General features: G+C 49.1%; 1 protein-coding gene and 1 pseudogene across 2 annotated transcripts in view; one reads left to right on the top strand and one right to left on the bottom strand.

Moving 5' to 3' along the window:
- Positions 1 to 15,241, top strand: part of LOC311427925 (olfactory receptor 14C36-like) — a gene marked incomplete at both ends in the record, with an annotated part of 221,329 nt that overhangs the window by 26,938 nt on the left and 179,150 nt on the right. The gene's annotated exons all lie outside the window — the stretch shown is intronic.
- Positions 7,016 to 7,957, bottom strand: LOC311428002 (olfactory receptor 14J1-like; annotated as a pseudogene). The gene has a single exon. The product of its transcript is annotated as an olfactory receptor 14J1-like (transcript).

The raw sequence follows: 15,241 nt of genomic DNA, 5'->3' as shown, positions 1-15,241 counted from the left end.
CATAGACTTGTACTTGTTGGGTTTCTTCAGGTGGTCTCAAACCTGCTCTTCACTTACAGTGGGTGGGATTTTGCAACTCCAGCCTCCATCCATGGGTTCAGGGAAATGAAAGACTTGGGAAGCCTGACTGGCAGAGAAGACTGAGGCAAAGATGTTGTTGAGTCCCTCAGCCTTCTCCATGTCTGTCATTACCAGTTCACCCTTCTCATCCGTCACAGGGGGTACAATCTCCTTGGCCTTCCTTTTCTGAGCAATGTACCTATAGAATCTCTTCCTATTATTCCTTGCACCCCTTTCCAAGCTGGGTTCCATTCATGCCTTGGCTTTCCTTTTCCCATCCCTGCACATCCAAAACTGAAACATGTGAGAGGGCCTGGGAAAAGTAACCCTTGATCCACAGAAACCATTTGGGAAACAAAACTTGTAGGTAGGAAGCACAGTTTTGTGGAGGTGCAGAGCTGATGGGCACATTGTGCAGGATGCTCCTAAAGACCTTTGTGTCCTTTCTTTCCTGACTACAATGCTACTTCCTTCTCAGGAAAGGAGGAGCCAACAGAGGTGAAAAAGATACTCTATGATCATGAATGTCATCAGAAAGCTGACCCCACTAAGATATGGGGAGGTTAGGAGAAGCATGGACAAGAGAGATGTGAGATTTTGGGGTGAGAAAATGAGCATGGACAGCAGAAATTAATGATTTCATGGAGATAAGAAGGTGCATGTAATGTTGATGCTGTAGTAACAATGACTTGAATGAATCATGTATGACCCTTTACCTTATTTAGGCAGTAATTTTAATCCTGAAACCTAAATGCTACTCCAACACTCTGACAGGAATCCCCTACTCTAATGCTTGAATTCAAAGGATCCCTTCAAGCAAAATTAAGCCCATAGCCCCATTCCCTTTCCTTTATTCTCTTACTCACCCAAATGCCTTCCCTGGACACTAGTATTAAAATGCTCTACTGATCCTTAGATTTCTTGGCAGACCTAAATAAAACCCTAAACCACAGAGCTTATCCATACCCTAAAGTCAGAAGAACACCAAACATTCTCAATAAACCTCTGTTTACTCTCTTACCCAGAAAAGCAAGCCCTAGTCCCTAAGGGACTAGGGAGAGGTGAGCTCTGCCTCAGGATCTCCTGCCCCAGCAGGAGGAACATAACTGTGGCAGTGACTGTGACGTCACTTCTGAGTCTGTAAGCACTGAGTCACTTGCTGAGTGCTGTAAGCAGCCAGCAGCTGGGCAGCAGGGGATGGACAGAGCAGCCCTCCTGGAAGTGACTTCTGGCTGAGGTTTTTGCCCATAACAACAACATTTTCCACTGCAGTGGAGCTGTGTGGCTGTGTGCTATGTACAGGACATTCAGCAAGCACAAAGCAGGGATACAACCAGGGAGAGACACAAAGGTCACCTTGAAAGAAAGATAATGTGAAGGCTCTAATGAGACAAGAAATGAGTATTGTTTGGGGAAATTTCCCCTAACAGTCTTTATTTTTCCTTCTATGCAGTGTCCTTGATGAAGGGCAGGAAATGCCCAACAGCAGCTCTGTGAGTGAGTTCCTCCTGCTGGCATTCGCAGACACACGTGAGCTGCAGCTCCTGCACTTCGCGCTCTTCCTGGGCATCTACCTGGCTGCCCTCCTGGGCAACGGCCTCATCCTCAGCGCTGTAGCCTGCGACCACCGCCTCCACACCCCCATGTACTTCTTCCTCCTCAACCTCGCCCTCCTCGACGTGGGCTGCATCTCCACCACTCTGCCCAAAGCCATGGCCAATGCCTTCTGGGACACCAGGGTCATCTCCGATCAAGGCTGTGCTGCACAGGTCTTTTTTTTTCTTCTTCTTCGTAGGAGCAGAGTATTCCCTTCTCACTGTCATGGCCTACAATCGCTACGTTGCCATCTGCAAGCCCCTGCACTACGGTAGCCTCCTGGGCAGCAGAGCTTGTGCCCAGATGGCAGCAGAAAATTTTTGGAAACCTGCTTTTTTGGATTCAATAATGACTGTGAGTTCCCTGATTATTTCAGGAACCTTGAAGAAAAAATAATTCTTATATTTCTCTAAAATATTTTCTTAAAATTATTTCTTTTGATTTAAATAATGTTATCCTTAACCTGCTACCTGACTTTTTTTTTTCATTTAAAATACCCAATCTTCTAATTACCTAAAGAAGCAGGCTTACCATGTAGAGAAACACACACAAAAAGAAAAACTAAAACAAAAACCAACATCAGAACCACATTGTTATCAGTTACCATCTCTTCCCATCTCCTCTGGAGCTGGGGGAGCAGCCCCAGCATGCAGGAGGGGCTCAGGACCAGGAGCCCTGTTGTCACATGGAGGTCGGTTCAGGGCTGCTGCTTCCCTGGAGCCAGGGCCATGGCCAGCAGCAGGACGTGGCCTTGTCACTGCTGCTCTCTTTTGGCTTCCACATTGTTCTCTTGTGCTCTTGTATCTGTGTTAGTCATGATGTCTCACATGCCTTGGTGACAGTCCTGTTGTCTCTGCAGTGGCATCCCTGTGGCTGCAGACAGCAGCAGGCACTGTGCAGCCCTGGATCACAGCTGGCCTCCCTGCTAGCACCACAGTAACAAGAGGGTCTTGCTCAGGGCAAACCCACAAGCCCAGACGCCTTTTCCAAAGCTGCTGCCAGGAACACAGCCAGGGGGTTGCTCCCTGCTCTTCTGTTTCCTGGGCATCTTTGTGGAGTTCAGCCTTAAAAAGTCCCAGGGTGCTCTGTGAGGGATCAAGGGCTGCACCAAGAGCTCTCTTTATGGTGGCACTTCCCGAAGTAGACAAGTGGATTGATCTCGATGGGACTGCACCTCCTGCAGTGGGGCTGATGGCCGATGCGGGCCTGCAGAGGAATCTGGAAATACCAGGAGATGTCAGGGGATCTGCAGGAACAATGTGCTCAGTGCGTAGTGATTAGGACCTCGTAAAATGAGTGACCATCTGAAGAAGAATTTTTAGGTGTATTTTTTAAAGGGAAATGTGAATCTGAGGTGTCTTTGTTCTAAACAGGTCTCTGCAATGCCAGGGGAGGCAATGAAGAGCCAGCAGGTGAAGGCCCATAAGACTGCAAAGTAACAGTGGAGATCCTCCCTATAGGCTCCTAGGCCAGGTCTGGTGCAGCATTCGCCTGCCCTTTGTGCCCTTAGAGACACCCCATGGCCCTGCCCAGCACTGCCCTGTGCTGCTGAGCCATCAGGGCACATGGAAAGGGGCTCAGCAGCAGAGATCCCCATGGACGTAGGTCTGGTGCCCACCCTGAGCAGCATGGGCAGGGGGGGAGACCCCCGGGGATCCCAGGGCACCACAGCTCCTGGCTCTCACAGCAACACCGCCAGCTTGGGGCCCTGTGGGGAGCACAGGGCAGGAAGCAGCAATGGCTGACCTGGCCAGCACAGACACACTGCCCTGGGCAAGGCTCTCTGGGAGCAGGAATGGCCCTGGGGAAGAGCAGGGCAGCATTGCTGGGCCTGCACTGATGGGGAAAGGGCAAAGGGAAAGCTCTTTGTGCAGGCCCCTGCTCGGGGCAGGCTGCTCTGTGCCTGAGCCAGGCCTCTTGTGCTGGCCTGGGGAGCGGGGCTGGCCCTGCGGGGAACAGGCACTGTGTGCTGGGGATCTGCCAGGCAAGAGAGCAGGGCTCCTGCAGCTACACAGACCTCCATCTCCTTGCAGCATAGCCAGCATCCTCCTTCCTCACCTGAACTAGCAACTAAACATGCATGAGCTGCCTGCTTCCTCCTCCTCTAGAGGGAGAGGAGGAAACACATCTGGAGGGAGAGGGGAAAGAACATAAAAACTCACAGAGAGATAGACACATGAGGAAGGGAAAGGAAAAGAAAAATGAAAGAAAAAGAAATAACAACCCCAAACATAAGGAATATTTAGTAACTCATCAATACCCACAAGCAGACTGCTGTGCTGCCAGTCTCTGAGAAACTGATACCTTGTCTTAAAAAGAAGACACCAATATTTACTTCTGAGCACCATGTTGTGTCCCATGTGGACTGTCTAGAGCTCAAGTGCTCAGTCTGGTGTGAGCAGGCAGAGGAGAGCTCTGCAGCCCCAGGGCACCGGGCACCACAGCCCCCTCACTCTGCAGACCAGCTGGGGTTTGGGCTGGAGCTGGGGCTGGGGCTGAGAGGGTGCTTCCCCTGAGTGTCTGCTAGGCCAGCTTCAGGCTCATGGCTTCTAGATACGAATGTGATCCCCACTGTGCACTAGGAGCTGAGAGACCACCAACAGGCATGGGGCTGGAACATTGCCTGCAAAGTCCCTCCTACCCTAGCACCTCCCAGGACTGGCACGGAACTGGCTCCTGTGTCTCAGAGAGGCTGGGAGCCCAGCAGGTGTGCCATGGGCTTGGAGGATCACAACCAGATCATTTTTACCTGGGCAGGTCCTGGCCCAAAAAGGGGGTGTTTTCTAGGTGTGGCATTATAAGCTCAGTGGTGTATCAGAAGCACTAAGTCCAGCAGGAAGCGAATGGCTGTTAAATGGCCTGTGAGGTGACTGCTTTCTGAAGTAGCTGACAGGTCACCCTTGACTCCTGGCTGGGATCTGTGCCTTTAGGCTCACATCTGCCAGTGTCCATGGTAGGGCAGCAGAAGGCACTTGCTGTGCATGTAGTTTCTGAGATTGGTTCTTTCTAAGTACCTGGTAGGCCCCATAGAGGAAGAGGTCTTGGATAGGGGTTGTCATGTCAGAGGTGTCAGCTTTTGCCTGAAGTCATCCTTTAGCAATGCTTTCAGTTTTCGACACAGAGGGGGCCACTGCCTCCAAGACGCTTGGGGCAAACTGAACCATGCATGAGGGTTTGGAAAAAGATAGCCTGGGTGCACAGAAGCCATTCCGTATCTAAAAGTTGGAGGCAGGAAACAAAATTTTGAGGTCGTACAAGAGCTGCTGGGCACATTGTGCAGGGTTCAGCTACAGCCTTTGTGTTCTTTTCCATCCTGACTTAGAGGCCATGTCAGTTTCAAAAAAGGTGTAGCCAACAGATGTGAGGCAGGTACTCTGAGATCATGAAAGCCGTCAGAAAGCTGCCCCTAAGAAGATGACTGATATGGCAAAGTCAGGAAAAGCCTGGCCAGGAGAGATGTGAGATTTGAGGGAGGAAAGAGGAGCTTGGCCAGCAGAAATTAATGATTTCTGTGAGGTTCGAACATTCAGGCAATGTTGATTTTGCTGTAACACTAACTTAAAATAGTCATGTAAAGCCCTTGCACTATTTTAATCACTGACATTAATCCCCAAACCTAAATGCTACTCCACACCCTGACAGGAATCCACTGTTCTTATGCCTGACCTCAAAGTATCCCTTCAAGCCAAAACACAGCCTATAGACGCTTCCCTCTATCTTGAGTCTCTTGCTCATCCTGATCTGATCAGCTTGTGGGCCACAAGGAGGAGATGGGTGGGGATGCTCTGAGGAGCTCAGCTCTGCCTCAGCATCTCCTGCCCCAGCAGCAGGAATGTGACTGTGGCAGGGACTGTGAGGTCACTTCTGTCTCTGCACTTGATAGGGCAGCAGCAGGAACGTGTCACAGAAAGGGACTGGGAGGTCACTTGTGTCTGGAGGTGGCAGGTCTCCCTTGCCTTCTCCCTGGGAGCTGCACTTTTGGGCTGACATCTGGCAGTGGCCCTTCTAGGCCAGCAGAAGGCACCTGCTTGGCATGCTGACTGTTGGCATTGCTTCCTTGCAACACTGTGCAGGGCTGAGGAGGTGTCAAAATGAAGTTCTTCTAGTAGCATCACAGTACCCACCACATCCCACAGACCCCAAGACTAGCCCTGAGCCAGACACGGGTGTGCAGGGTCTCCTCTCCCAGTGGCTGTGGTCAGGCCTTGGCCCTTCAGCTTCATTAAAACCAACCAAGATTTTTCTCAGCATAGTGCTTTGCCTGTCTGTAACCATGGCCTCCAATTATCTGTCCTAACATGTCCCTGGGGAGGCTTTGTTAGTAACAGCCCTCAGTGGGGCCCATCAATACTCCAAGTCACTTCAAGTTTTCCTTCTGACTTTAGCTTCTCAAGTGGTTACATCACTCTCCTCTCAGTACCTCAGCTGAGTACAGGGGGACAATCACTTCCCTAGCCCTGCTGGCCACACTGCTTCTTATACAAGCCAGGATGCTGTTGGTCTTCTTGGCCACCTGAGCACACTGCTGGCTCATATTCAGCCGACTATCAACCAGTACTCCCATTTCCTTCTCTGCCAGGCAGCTCTCCAACTACTCATCTCCCAGCCTGTAGCTCTGTTTGGGGTTGTTGAGCCCCAGGTGAAGAACCCGGCACTAGAACCCCAGAAAACAGAAGAGCAGGGAGCAACCTCTTGGCTGTATTCCGGGCAACAGCTTTGGAGAGATGCCCAGGCTTCTGGGTTTGCCCTGAGGAAGACCCTCCTGTTACTGTTGTGCTTGCAGAGAGGCAGCTGTGACCCAGGGTTGCACAGTGCCTGCTGCTGCCTGCAGTCACAGGGATGCCACTGCAGAGAGAACAGGACTGTCACCAAGGCCTATGAGATATGATAGCTTATCCGAATAAAAGAGCACAGGAGAACACACTGAAAGCCAAAAGAGAGAAGCAGTGACAAGGCCACGTCCTGCTGCTGGCCATGGCCCTGGCTCCAGAGAAGCAGCAGCCCCTACCCAAACTCCATGTAGCAGCTGAGCTCTTAGCCCTGAGACCCTCCTGTGTACTGGGGCTCCTCCCCCAGCTCCTGAGTGTATGGGAAGAGATGGCAGCTGATAACAGTGTAGTTCTGATGTGTTGTTTTATTTACTTTTTTATTGTGTTTCTCTACATAACCTGCTTCTTTCAGTAATTAGATGACTGGGTATGATGACTGAGTAGATGACTGTAAATGAAAAAATAAAAATAAGAAAATCAGGTAGCAGGTTAACGATAACATAATTTAAATCAGAACAAATAATATGTAGAAAATATTTATAGAGTAGTAACAAAAATTTTCCTCACAGTTCCTGAAATAATCAGGGAACTCACAGACATTGATTGCAAAGAAACACGTATCCAAAGAGTTTCCTTACTGCAACCTTGAACTCCTGGTTCCTCATGCTGTAGATGAGGGGGTTCAGTGCTGGAGGCACCACGGAGTACAGAAATGACACCACCAGGTCCAGGGATGGAGAGGAAATGGAGGGGGGCTTCAGGTAGGCAAACACGGCAGTGCTGACAAACAGGGAGACCACGGCCAGGTGAGGGAGGCACGTGGAAAAGGCTTTGTGCCGGCCCTGAGAAGACGGCATCCTCAGCACTGCCCTGAGGATCTGCACATAGGATAACATGATGAAAACAAAGCAACAAAATGTTAAAGAAACGCTAAAAACTAGTGCCTCAACTTCCCTGAGTTAGGCATCTGAGCAGGAGAGCTTGAGGATCTGGGGGATCTCACAGAAGAACTGGTCCACAGCATTGCCTTGGCAGAGGGGCAGGGAAAATGTAGCGGCCATGTGTAGGACAGCATTGAGAAAGCCACTGCCCCAGACAGCTGCTGCCATCTGGGCACAAGCTCTGCTGCCCAGGAGGCTCCCGTAGTGCAGGGGCTTGCAGATGGCAACGTAGCGGTCGTAGGCCATGACAGTGAGGAGATAGTACTCTGAACCAAAGAAGAAGGCAAAAAAGAGAACTTGAGCAGCACATCCTTGATAGGAGATGGCCCTGGTGTCCCAGAGGGCATTGGCCATGGCTTTGGGCAGAGTGGTGGAGATGCAGCCCAGGTCGAGGAGGGCGAGGTTGAGGAGGAAGAAGTACATGGGGGTGTGGAGGCGGTGGTCACAGGCTACGGCACTGAGGATGAGGCCGTTGCCCAGGAGGGCAGCCAGGTAGATGCCCAGGAAGAGCGCAAAGTGCAGAAGCTGCAGCTCACGTGTGTCTGCGAATGCCAGCAGGAGGAACTCACTCACAGAGCTGATGTTGGGCATTTCCTGCTTCTGGTCATGAGGTCCTGCACAAGGAACAGAAAAACACTGAGAGTTTATCAGAGTTATCTTAACAGAGTTGTCTTACAAAAAAAAAATAAAAAAATAATAATTCTTTTATGACTTAATTTCACATTTCAGAGGAAACTCATTCCATTTTGCATTTAATCCATCCCAAATAATTCTCCACTTCCATTCAGACTTTTGACAGGTCCTTTTCATGAGTTCTGGCTGGTGCTGCTAGAGGGTGTCACTGAGAGCATGGGACTTGCTGTGGGCAATACAGGAGTCAGTCCTGCGCTAAGCTACTGGTAAAGATCATATAGTGATTTTTGTCTCTTTTGTGCTAGCAGCCCCACTGTACTCAAAGTAAAACCTTGTATGTCATCAACGTGGTGATGGCTTCAGTGCAGTGTCCTTGGAGAGCACATCAAGTCTGTGTGTTAGTCCTAGTGTCAACTGCCGTGTGCTGGTGTCTCTTTGACCTACTGGACAATTGCACTCCTATGTTTGCCTGAAACAAACCAGGATACTGCTGAGAGCAGAGGAATCCAGGCTCAAAGTGCCCATCTCCACACCCCTCACCCTGTCCCCATACTGCCCTTCCCCCAAGCACACCGAGGGCTCACCCCATGGGCATGTGAAACCCCCATCCCCAGCCAGCCTGGGAACAAGACCAGCAGCAGCACGGCCAGCTGGAGAAGCCAGGAGGAATGCCAGCGTGCTGCTGCCAGGGGAGGCAAGGCCAGGGAGGGACAGACGGACACTCAGCAGACCCTCCTGTGCTGCAGCTCTGCCTGCAGAGGAGGCAGCTCCTGCTCATTGCAAATGCTGTTTGCTCTGCTTTGGCCTGCAAACACCTCTCAAAGACAGAGGATATCAGGGGGGTTCTAGCTCCAAAAAATCAGCGAGGATAAAACCAGGGAGTACCACAATATGATGTTGGTGCAGTCCGTGAGATGAGGTTTGGGAAGGTACTTTACAAATTTCATCACTGACATATCAATTTCTCCTATGCTCCAGGATTCTCAGTCTCCTGTACAACCCTGAAAATTCATTACCATGAAACCTTCGTCCACTCCACTGCAGAAATATGAATACACTGACTGAAAAAACCTCTTGCTTTTCAGGTAGTCCCTACCCTGGTCTTTCTCTTGAAAAAAACAATTTTAAATGCCATTCTCTAATGCATTTTCTACTCATTTCTGGAGAAACAGAGAGACCCACCCTGCCAGATGCTATCAGCCATCGGATGTGCCAGCTCTAGAAGACCCCTCTGGCAACCCCACCTGCAGTGCCCTGCTGCCAGAGCCTCACGGTGTCAAGAGCCTGCAGATGTGTCCTGCCACACGCTGCCCTCTGTTGTTGCGCTCCTCAGTGCCTCCAAGCCCTCTCTCCTTCTCTCCTCTCTGCATGCCAGCTGCGGTCAGAGCCCCCAGCCCTGCTGCGCTGTGCAGAGGAACTGCTCCTTGGCACATCTGTCTCTCTTCAGCGCTTGCCAGGAGCTGCCCTTGGGCCCAGGAGCCCGGCCCAGCTCAGCAGCACAGCACCCAACCATGGCATCGCTTGTTCTGTGCCCTTGGGCTCCCTCGAGGTATCCCCAAGGCCTCAGGGCTGACAGCTCCCCAAGACAGCAGGGTCTCTGCTGGGGTGTGGTGGTTAATGCAGACTGAAGGCATCACTGACTGCTTCTCTCTGTAGATGTCAGAGTGATTTTTTAAAGTGTGATTTGTGCTGTTGGACTGTGGTTGTCAAATATGAGTACAAATGTTTCCCTCCCTTAACCCCTATTCTGTTCCCACTGCATGGCAGGACACCTCAGCCACGACTGACAGGGATCATTTCACCCCTCTGAATGTGTCCTAACAAGAGAGGGGGGAACTGAATGCTCTAAAAGGTTTTCCAAGAAGGGAATTGGACACTAAGACACCATTTGTTGAGTTTTCCCAGTAATCCACATGGAAGATCCTCTACTGATACACAAATCTCTTCTTCCTCTCTCACATGACCAGCATGGAGACTGGGACGTGGAACAGCCTCAACACTGTGCTGGTGCCTCCCACCAAACACCTGCAGATGTAGTGCTTCCTTCTGGGGACCATGCCCTACAGTCAGCCCTGGGCTGTATGCCATCCCCATTGTCTGCAAAGCTCGAGAAGTGGAAGGTCTGACTCCAGAAGGCAGCTGTACCTGAACCAGGGGAATTTCTCTCATGTACACTAATTCCTTCTCCTCCTCCCAGCTACTGTTCTGTGGCCCCAGTGTCATAGAAACCTCTTGTACTGTTTTGCCCCATTGCTGGAGCTGTCCTGCAGTGCCACAGTGATACTCATGGTCTTTCATTTCATAATCTACATTTTGGATCCAGTCTTCCTCTTCCCTCTCATGCAGTTTTCAGGTGTGTGTGTGTCCTGTGTTGGCAGGCCCAAAGCCTTATCCACCTGCTCTTCTGTCCACACAAGTGTCACTGTTTTCTATGATACTGCCATCACAGTCTGTGTGAAGCCCATGAAAGCCCTCATCAGAGATTTTAATGAAACCCTTTGCCAAGCAAACATCATCGTCCTGGTCACTCCTCAGGTTGCCTTAGAGGTGGTGTGGTGAGGATGAGAGAGGTGCTGGTGGAGCTGCAGATGTTGTTATAAGACCTCTCTCAAAGACCATGGAAAAGCCAGATATAGGAGAGACATTGCTCAGGATTTGGAAAAGGCAGAGGTAAAAGGCATCTTCTACAAGAAGGGTAAAGAGAAGGATGATTAAGACTAACTAAGGATTGATGAAAATGCCAGCCTTAAACCTAGCTCTCTAACCAAACCTAAATTAAAAACCTCAAAACTTGTCCTTATCCCAGACCTTGAGAAGGCACATTGAGCAGAACACCAATCCCTCCCTTGAAGCCTTTGCCATTCCCTTAACCCTGGAGGGTGACCTCTAATCCCTAAACATTAACCTTATCATCTAACCCCCAAAGCCCTCCACCATGCACACAGCACATCTCATCCTCAACCCCACTCCTACACCCAACTGCAGCTGCTTGTCCCCTTGGGGTAGGGTAGGGACTGTGAGGTCCTGCAGCAGTCCCATGGCATTGGAAGAGGCATGTGAGGTGACAGGTATGTGATCAGATCAGAGGTCACAAGGAGGAGCTGTCTGGGAATACTGGGATGAGGTCAGGTGTGCCTCAGGATCTGCTGGGCCTGCAGGAGGCCCATGGCTGTGAAGGAGGCTGGGAGGTCACTTCTGTCCATGGAGCTGTCGGACCTGCAGGAGGAATGTGGCACTGATAGGGACCGTAAATGGCAGAAGCATGCACAAGGCATTGAAGATGATGGTGAGGCACCTTCTGTTCTGGTCAGGTGAGAGACCACAGGAAGGCTGATGGGATGGGAGTCATGCTTGAGGTATAGCTCGTGAGACCATAGAATCAGAGAATGGCTCCTGTTGGAAGGGACCTTAGAGGCATCTAGTTCCAAGCCCCGGTCCATGGACGCCATAAGCAGGGATGCCCCCCTTGAGATCAGGTAGCCCAGGGCCTCATCTCACATGCTCTTGATCAGTTCCAAGGATGGGGCATACCTAAGGTCTCTCAGCAAGCAGTTCCAGTGCTTCAACAGCCTCTGGGTGAAGAGTTTCCTCCTAATCTCTAGTCTAAATCTCTAGTCTTTTACTTTAAAAACATTTCCCTCTTGTCCTGTCATACGACTGAGCAAAGAGTCACTCTCCATCTTTTCTAGAAGTCTCCTTTGAGTGCTGAAAGGCCACAAAGAGGTCACCCTGGAGCCTTCTCTTCTGCAGAATGATCAGCCACCAAGTATGATGGAGAGAGGCTTGGCAACTACATCAGCCAGTTCCCTCAGGACCCTGGGATGCATGTTATCAGGCCCCATAGACATGTACCTGTTTAGTGTCATCAGGTGGCCTTGGACCTGCTCTTCACTCCCACCAGGTTGGACTTTGCACCCCCAGCCTCCATCTACAGGTTCAGGGAAATGAAAGACTTGGGAAACCTGACTGGCAGGGAAGATTGAAGAAAAGACATTGTTGAGTCCCTCAGCCTTCTCCATGTCTGTCATTACCAGTGCACCCTTCTCATCCATCAGAGGGCGTACACTCTCCTTGGCCATTCTTTTCTGAGCAATGTATCTGTAGAATCCCTTCCTATTATTCCTTGCATCCCTTGAGAAGATCAGTTCCATCTGTTCCTTAACTTTCCTTATTCCATCTCTGCACATCCAAAACAGAACCGTGCATGAGAGAAAAAAAATAAAAAATAAAAGCCATTCTGGAAACAAAATTTGTAGGTAGGAAGCGCAGTTTTGTGGCAGTGCAGAACTGATGGGCACATTGTGCAGGATGCGCCTAAAGATCTTTGTGTCCTTTTCTCTTCTAACTACCATGCCACTACTGTCTCAGGAATGGAGGAGCCAACAGAGGTGAGACAGATACTCTGCGATCATGAATGTCATCAGAAGGCTGATCCCAATAAGATATGGAGATGTCAAGAGCAGCCTGGACAAGAGAGATGTGATATATTGGGGTGGGAAGAAGAGCTTGGCCAGCAGAAACTTATGATTTCATAGAAGTAAGAAGGTTTATGTAATGTGAATGCTGTGGTAACACTGACTTAAACTAGTCACATATAGCCCTTACCTTACATGAGCCAGTAATTTTAATGCCTAAACCTAAATGCTACTACAATACTCAGAAAGGATTTTTTTTTTTTTTCTCTTGCTAAACCTAATGCCTTCCCTTAACAGTAACATGAAAACTCTCTGTTTAACCCTAGACTCCTTGGCAGACCTAAAAATACCCTAAACCGTAGAGCTTGTCCATACCTTAACCACAGACACGACACCACAAGCAGAACAACACACACTCCCACTAAAACTTTGCTTAGTCTCTAACCAAGAAAGAGAAAAACAGGTACCTAGGGGGCTAGAGAGAAGTCAGCTCTGCCTCAGGATCTCCTGCCTCTGCAGGAGGAATGTGACTGTGGCAGTGACTGTGAGGTCACTTCTGTCTCTGCACTTGATAGGGCAGCAGCAGGAACGTGTCACGCAAAGGGACTGGGAGGTCACCTGTGTCTGTAGGTGGCAGGTCACCTTTGACTTCTCAGCACTCCTAGTACTCTGTTTTCTATTCTGTACTCTAGCACTCCTAGACCTCTGTATTTAGTAAAAGAGTTCAAGGATGAGAAGAGCATGTATTGAGAGGAAGGCCATGAAAAGCCAACAGGAGAAGGGCCATTTTCTCCCCTGCAGGGGACTGACCCTGGGCAAGGCCCAGCTTGGGAGGCAGCCATATGGGACATTCATCCCCAAAAGATCCTATGCCCCATGAGCACCCAGTGTCCACCAGGTTTGAAGATACTGTAGAGAAGTTCTCAGAAACACTGCCAGGCACTGCAGAGTGATAGGTTCACTGAGAGTGGAGGGGACCTCCAAAGACCATGTAGCCATCCACACTAGCCAAGCATGGACACCTACACCAGGCAGACCAGGCTCATTTCCAGATGGGCTTTTGTATCTCCAGTGATGGAAACTCCCGTACTTTTGGGGAAACACGATTCAGTGCATTTAGCACTTTCATTCCCATAGTTGGAAGGGGATGGATTCCCAAAGTGCGGCAAGCTGATGGGTTGTATCCTAGTTATTTGAAGTTTCCTGTTCTTGAGTCTTGCAACCTGAATTTTCCGCAGATGTCCCAGGATGGTAAATGGATGCTCAGCTGTCTACTAGGAACAAAGGAGAGTATCTTGGGTTCCCAATGGCCATTTCAGCTTTAGGTCAATTTCTGAAATTCACTGAAGAAGAGGTGTTGTCTTTGAAGAGGTTTTATGTGCTGGACTGGGCTGTAGTTGCAGGGGTAAAGACCACTGCCAGCAGTAGAGGTACCCTTGAACTCCACCTGGCTGCACCTGAATCCCTCAAAAGGCTCCAGTCTCCTGAAAGCCCTTTCTGATAGCTGCAAATCCAGGGAAGTACTTCAAATACAACCGGGTCTCTGGTGGTTTTCCCTGGTTGCTTATGGTCAGACAGCAAAGTTCTGTGTCAATACCCAGTAATGTCGTTAGTACTTAACTAATAGAGCAACTACTCATCACTTCAAATGATTTAATCCCTTCCATGGAATGTCACACAGTGTAGTTTCTACCATGAAGAAATGTGAATTTTCAGGATGTATTTTCATCGCAGGAGAAGAAATACTGGTGTTCATCTGTTGTTGCATTGTCCTCTCATAGTCTGTCACGATGTGCTCCCTCATCTTCCAGGCACATCCACAAGTTTTGATTAAACAGACAATGCTCAATGTAGCTTTTCCAGCTGCTTGTCTGGACCCATGCACTTCCCATGGTTCTGGTTAGCCCTCCTCTTACTCTTTGATCATTCAGACTGCTCTCATAAACACAGTTGTTGCTTTGAGGGTGAGGTAGAAGCAGCCCAGCTTGCCCATCTATCAGCAGCCTGTAATTTTTTTCCTTAGCAAGAGCCTCATCCTTTATCATTGAAATAATATGGTATGGATCAATGATAATGTTATTATTCATAATTTCATATCACTATAAAATACTTCTTGTATATTCAATCTTTTGGGAAGGTAAACCTCAGAAAAGGAATAGAAGATGAGGCGCTTTTTAAATTTTTATTTTATTTTATTTTATTTTATTTTATTTTATTTTATTTTATTTTATTTTATTTTATATATTTTAAATTGTTGCCTGTTTTCAGTTTATTTAGTTGGAAAAAGGAAAACCCATCTGCACCTGTGTACAGCCACATCTCTTAGGAAAGCAGGTAGGAGCTGCTGCAAAGGGGCTGTAACATGCAGCTGCAGCCTTGAGTGAAGTCTGGTGTAAGGAAATGAGAAGCAAGCACCAGGTGGCCATTGAGAGAAATGGCAGGGCTGGGGTGGTGAGGAGCAAGGCTGTCCATGCAGTGTCAGACCTCCAGAGTCTGCTTTTCCTCCCCACTCACATCTCCGAGGGAGACACTCTGGATCAATATCAATTAGGGAATAATGCTCCCCCCAAAAAAGTCAACTTAATGCATCCTTTAAGATGAGACAAGATTTTTATTATGTGCTCTTCCTCCTTAACTACACCATGAAAGCTCTACAATTTGCTCTACAAGTCTTGAAGCCATGAATAAAACTATAGAGGGGATCTTAGGAGTTTCTGCATTTTAATGAGTTCCATGGAGCATTTTGGTGCTGAGTCTATGAAGTTCAGCTACTGAGAGGGGAATGATGCAACTGCTAGAGAAAGTAAACTCAGGAGGACAAGTTGAA

Source organism: Aythya ferina (genome assembly GCF_964211825.1).
Source record: "Aythya ferina genome assembly, contig: HAP1_SCAFFOLD_29, whole genome shotgun sequence".
NCBI lineage: Eukaryota > Metazoa > Chordata > Aves > Anseriformes > Anatidae > Aythya > Aythya ferina.
The sequence above is the reverse complement of the archived record's forward strand: the minus strand, read 5'-3'. Positions and strand labels throughout refer to the sequence as shown.